This window comes from Lissotriton helveticus, chromosome 8, assembly GCF_964261635.1.
Source record: "Lissotriton helveticus chromosome 8, aLisHel1.1, whole genome shotgun sequence".
NCBI lineage: Eukaryota > Metazoa > Chordata > Amphibia > Caudata > Salamandridae > Lissotriton > Lissotriton helveticus.
The window spans coordinates 1,582,249,670-1,582,255,669 of NC_136069.1; the positions used below are offsets into that span (position 1 = coordinate 1,582,249,670).

The following is a 6,000-nucleotide window of genomic DNA, read 5'->3' on the forward strand; positions in this document are numbered from 1 at the left end:
ATCCAAACTACACTATTCATGGATGTTGCATGAAACCAACATCATATTTCTCTGCAAGATATCTGTTGTCTTCTCACACACTGCACACATTAAACTTGCATTTGAGGCAAACAGTAATTAACACAACCCACTCTAGACACCCGTTCAGAATGCAACATGGTGCACTGGCCAGGTCTGTCCACGTAAATGGATGCCCAAGCAGGAAAAGACACACAACACACCCTGATATCCTGATGTGATGGAGACCCAGCTGTACCCAAGGACCGTGCAAATTACACACAAATGCTTAATTTGTAGAAAGCAATAGTAAATGACCATGTTTCCGACCCGGGTAAAGCCGGGCTTCTTTGGTACTGCCTCCAAAGGAGTGAGCATGCCTGCCCTTTGGTGTTTATAATTAGTAAGTGACTGTACAGCAGAGCCAGTGGACGGCATAGTTCTTTTCAGTTCTTGACTGGCATAATATTAGAAATACCCAGTGAAGCACTTGTGAAGGCATTCGTAGATAATATGCCCACAATGCTCCACCTCCTTCATTTATAGAACAGTAAAACCGTGCAGCACTGCCATCCGGTGGCCTACATAGCCTATGGCACCAAGTGATGTGCTCGACCCATAGGCAAGGAGACGGAACTTGAGAGTGTTGTTCTTGCCCGCCCACGTTAAATAAGTGCTGAAGGCCCAACCTGGGATGGTGGGCGAGTCCACGAGCTTGAGCTCGACACGCAATTAAGTGCCTCCGACACCAATCTGTTGTGCCACTAATAACTTGCTGCCCACTCGACAGGTTCATCAGCATTTGTGACCATTATATGAAGCACCGACATTTTACCCCAACAAGTGTGCTATCTGAATATACCTTGTGTTAGCCTGCTAATTCATCTTAAATGCAGCTGAATGTCTAGTGCTGTGCGATGCTGACTCTCGCTCCACACAGATTATTCCATTTAATAATTCCTGCAGCTGCTCCCTGCTCAGTGTTCCCACACACTTCCCCGTCGTTCAGACATTCCTTCGAGGCCTGGCAATCTTGGAGTGGGAGAAGTGACCGAGGCTGACCTTAACACAGCTGCTGGGGCTTACCATCCCCGCATGCAAGGGCCACTGGTTTTTGTGGGCATGTCTGCAAGCCCATACTACGATGGCGGCACCGTAACGGTAAACGGGACGGACCGCCAGAGGTGCATATTTAACATCGTGTAAGCAGCATACGTCACAATGTTAAAAAGGTATGTTGTGCATTGGCCTCTCACGGTGCCTGCCACCTTGTACATGCCAATGAAGGGGGGGGGGGTACCATGGGTATCCCCCCATGTGCACCCCCCACCCCCAAACACCCAGGGGCCCGCAATGGGCAACCCAAGCCAAATTCTCCGCCATGGAAAGGTATTTTACCGCACCCATCATAATATGACTGGCAGTGCCTGCAAGGCACTGCCAGCATATTATGGGCCTTTTCCGCCCCGCAGGCAATCGTGATGATTGCCTACGGGTCGAAAAGCGGTAGGCGGACTTTCCATCTGCCACACTACCCCCGCCATGCTAATGTGGCGGGGGTAAATGGCAGTCGGGAGGTGAGTTTTGGCGGGCGGATTTCCACCGCTGGTCGGGCAGTGGCGATCGGCCCACCAAGACTACTGTTGCCGGAAGACGTACCATTAGAAATTGAACGCCTTCCAGGGAGGACAAATTACTTTGTTCCCGTGGCTGAAAACAAAGAATTCAGCTATAACTTTAAAATCACGGCTTTCAGGACAACGTCGGTCCCTGATTTTCATCAGGCAATCATTAGCCTTGATTGGAAGAGATTGTCCGAGACTGTTACACAAGACTTTAGTTACATTGCCATAACCACGACTGGCAGGACAACGTTCGTCCCTGATTCTCATCAGGCACCCGCTAGCCTCGATTGTAAGAGGTTACCCTGAGGGAATTCAGAAATCAATTTGGGCTGTCTACTACCCCCTAGTTTTGAAGAAGACCCGCCATGACATCAATGAATCAGGCTGTTGTCAGAGTCGAAACGAAACGTCGGCGTTACAAGTTGGCTCAACTAAACCAAGTCTCATGGTTTAGAATAATGAGCACTTTTGCCTTCTACCGGAGACATTAATTTAATTTGTTCTGACCTTTTTTTCCTTCAATTGTAAATCTAGTCTGATTGTTTGTAAATATTTACCCTCACCTGTATATAATGCGTTCACATCACCACAGTCACTGAGCACTTACTTCACTGTACTATATGTCAGTGTTTGTCTTGACAGCCTTAGAAACTAAAATAAGCTTTCTGATAGTATCTTCAGTAAAAAGAGTAACTGACATTTACGAAGTAATTTTCGTTTGTATTCTTGGTTTGGTTTGTGTTCCTTTGGTATCCAAATTGAATGATACTATCTAAACTGCCTATGCTTATGTGAAGAAATCATCTTCGCACCCAACGGAACCACTGTAGTTTTGCCATGATGAGAGGCCCCTTAGTGCTGAGCCCTTGGAGTTTCCCTTCATCAGGGTGGATGCACTTCTGGCTCCTTTGACTCATCCAGTCACCTCTGTTCAAACCTGTGTGTCCCTAGCCTCCTGCGACATCTTATACTTCATTATTATTAAAGGCAATCTTAAAACAACTGATGTAACTGCAATAACATGGTAAAATCAAAGAAGATGCACAACTTCAGGCAAAAGCAATGATCAATGTTAATTATTGAACCAAAGAGAAGCTGCTTCAATATCGTCAATGTAAGGGTCAGATGTACTAAATATTGTCTCAGTTGCAAACACTCCAATTTAGCATCAAAATGTGTTTTCTTGTGTTCTAATTCTCTTTTAGGAGCCCGAAAAGTTTTTCTGACTCCTGCAATGGGATTGGGAATGGATACTGTTTCGGTATCTGGAAGGGGTGTAATGTAGGCAACTCTTCCAAAAACTGAATTTATATCTAAGGTATCAATGTTTTATGATAGAAATCCAGTCACAAAGCTTTGATATTTTACCGACACCTCAAAGGAGCTGGTAATGCATTTGCAAAAGTGAAAAAGTTGTCTTGCGACCCAATCCCTAAATAAATGTTAAAAAAGAGTAAGCAGTGGTGCACTAGAAACTAAATCGGTCTGCATTTAAAAATTATTATTATTTTTTTTAAAGCATTCGCAAGTTTGTCGGTCTGCTGCCCCAGCAAGCCACCATCCCCGTGGTGGAGTCTAATTGTAATAAGTCACAATTTTCGACCTACCTCATTCATAATCATAAATTAGGTTGGATTGGGACCCACCAGGATTTGGAGTTTTAAGATTCAACCTATTGATATATAGGGGAGTTCTTAGAAATCTTTACTAGCTGTAATTGTCCACCAGGTATCTGGCCCTCAGTACCATTTGTAAAAGGCAGGCATCCAGATGAGTACCGTGCAGGCTGATGAGTAGCTACAGCTTAAATACCTGCTCCCTTCCCAGTATGTGGCCCTCCCCATCCTTTGGTGAAACGGGGACCACAGATGTGCACACACACCCACCTCTTCACCTTTCCTGATTGGAAGTAGAACGTTAAAAAAAATTAGGGTGAGTCGGAAACAAGGGAGCAAGGGATGGCTGGGCAGAGCTAGAACAGTGGGGACATGAGCCCCATACCTTTTGCTCATGCAGAGATTAAAATTTACAGTAAAAGCTCTTTGTAAACTAACCAGCACACAACTACAAGCTGATAAACCCAGGCAAACAGAAAGAGACGACATCTACCACAGCACTCCAGTGATGTATAAAAAGAGAGATATCAATGGAACAAAATCATAATTTCTTTAAAATGTTTATTTTCCATTTTACTGTTGGGTTTGAACAATGGATTTTGTATGTGTAGATGTGATAGTGAAATAAACAGGTCTATATCTGTTCTAACAAGACAGTGTTTCAGAAATAAACATTTTCAAAATCCAGTTGCCAAGACAGTTCTGGGGCAGACCTATCTAATGAAAGACAGACTATTGGGGTGATTTCTAACAAAAATGGTTTTGGAAGAGAAAGCTTATTTCGTCTCAGATCACCTATTTTTCCGAATTCTATGACAGTCACAGAGATGGACATGTGTTCAGTTCACATGCTGCAGTGTAATCCAATATATTGGCTGCTGTCAACTGCAACTCTTACAGTAAAATCAAAAGTACTGGCAAAGTATTAAAGTTAGACATATTGGCTTTGCCAATGTTTGCTGTAACTGCATTGAAGTATTCGTATAGGGGAATCCCAGTCTTTATTATCCAGTCCCATTCACTGGATGCCTTGTGCTAGATGGGTGATAATTGTCAGATAACATTTTGTTCCTTACATTATTGTAAAAATACTGTATGTAATTAGTAAAACATTTTGACATGAAGTCATGTTTATTTGGGCATAGCATACTACTTTGTGTATAGTATTACAGCGTATAATTACAGCATGCCTCACAGTGTTACACCTTTTACTCTAACTTTTTATTAAAATTGAATGAATTACCTAACCCCATGACTGCTCATGACCGCATTGGCTGCCTTTCTCATCACAGGGCTGACAGCGGTTGACTATGTGTGGGGCTTTCCTTCCCTATGGCTTGAGAACACATTTGCTCTTCATTAAACTTTATTTTGCAATGAGGACTATAGAAATATACACATATCAGAAAAGTAATCAGTGTTCCTGAAAAGAGCCTGAACCCCCACCCCACCTTCTTTATGTCAAGAGGCAATGGGCCAGCCCCAATCTGTCACTGCTTCTAATAACACTAACACTAGCACTACTGCTGTCCAAGGCCTCAGCCTTCAAGGAGGCTAGAACATGTCTGCACCCAACCATGAACTTACTCACACAATCACCTAAAAAATCATGCATTCATCTATTCATACATGCATTCACCTGCTCATCCATTCACCCATGGATGTATCCTTCAATCCATGCTCTGTCACTCTTCATTCATCCATATAGTCGCTCATCCAATGCTTGACTCATTCTAAGTCACATTTCCATAATTATGCGTGAAAACTTGGCAAACACTGGAGAGGCACTTTAATTATAAACTACTAGACCTCCTGGATTTTCAAAATCTTGCTTACTTATTTTTCTCACCATAACAACTTTTAACCACTTTTTAAATCTTTTTATCCTCACAGGTATCTGGGCCTTCAGTTAGTCTTTGAGGTGGCATCGTTCATTTGTTTCTTCATAGTCTTCCTCCTTCTACGAAATCAAGAAAAAAGAGCTTTGAAGAAGTGCAGTCCAGAAACCCTCACACTCACGACCGTGGTGGATAATGGCAAAGGGGCATCTGAGTGAATGGAGAATACAAACCATGAACATTGCGTGTGCTCGCTCATGATGCAATCCTCCTCACTGCCTGACCAGAGGACTCTATTATACTGCACTTCAATCTCTAGCTATGAGTGTTTACCTGGAGTTGCTGAACTACTTCAGCACCTGTTTGATACATTTTATTCAAGAAATCAAATTGCATTTCATGTTAAAGTAATATTTTTTAATGCCATGGGTCAGGGTTTCAAGCCTTTATACATACCCTGTCCCAATCTCATTCACATCAGTGTGACAAAATCATGACATTTTCATGTACCTAAATCACTATGATATACAGGCTAAAGCAGTGCTCTAATCACTCACCATAGAGGGATTTTATTATTTTTTTTAGCAATCAAATTGTATTTCATGTTAAAGTAATATTTCCTAATGCCATGGGTCAGGGTTTCATGCCTTTATACATACCCTGTCCCAGTCTTATGCACATCAGTGTGACAAAATCATGACATTTTCATGTACCTATGATATACAGGCTAAAGCAGTGCTCTAATCACTCAACATAGAGTCACAAAGAACTAAGATTACTTCACAACAGATTCTCCTTAGCGCATATATAAAATCCCAGCAGTTTGTCTATTTATTATCCTTGTTATAAAACACTTAGGAGGTCATTAGGATGGCGGGCGGATCGCCACAGCTGGCCCGGCAGTGGCGATCCACCCGCCATCCC

At 42.7% G+C, this 6,000-nt stretch overlaps 1 pseudogene; it reads left to right on the forward strand.

The window, feature by feature from the left end:
• The window catches only part of LOC144773950 (solute carrier organic anion transporter family member 2B1-like), an 846,173-nt pseudogene extending 840,879 nt beyond the window's left edge, over positions 1 to 5,294 (forward strand).
• The last annotated feature ends 706 nt before the right edge of the window (positions 5,295 to 6,000 follow it).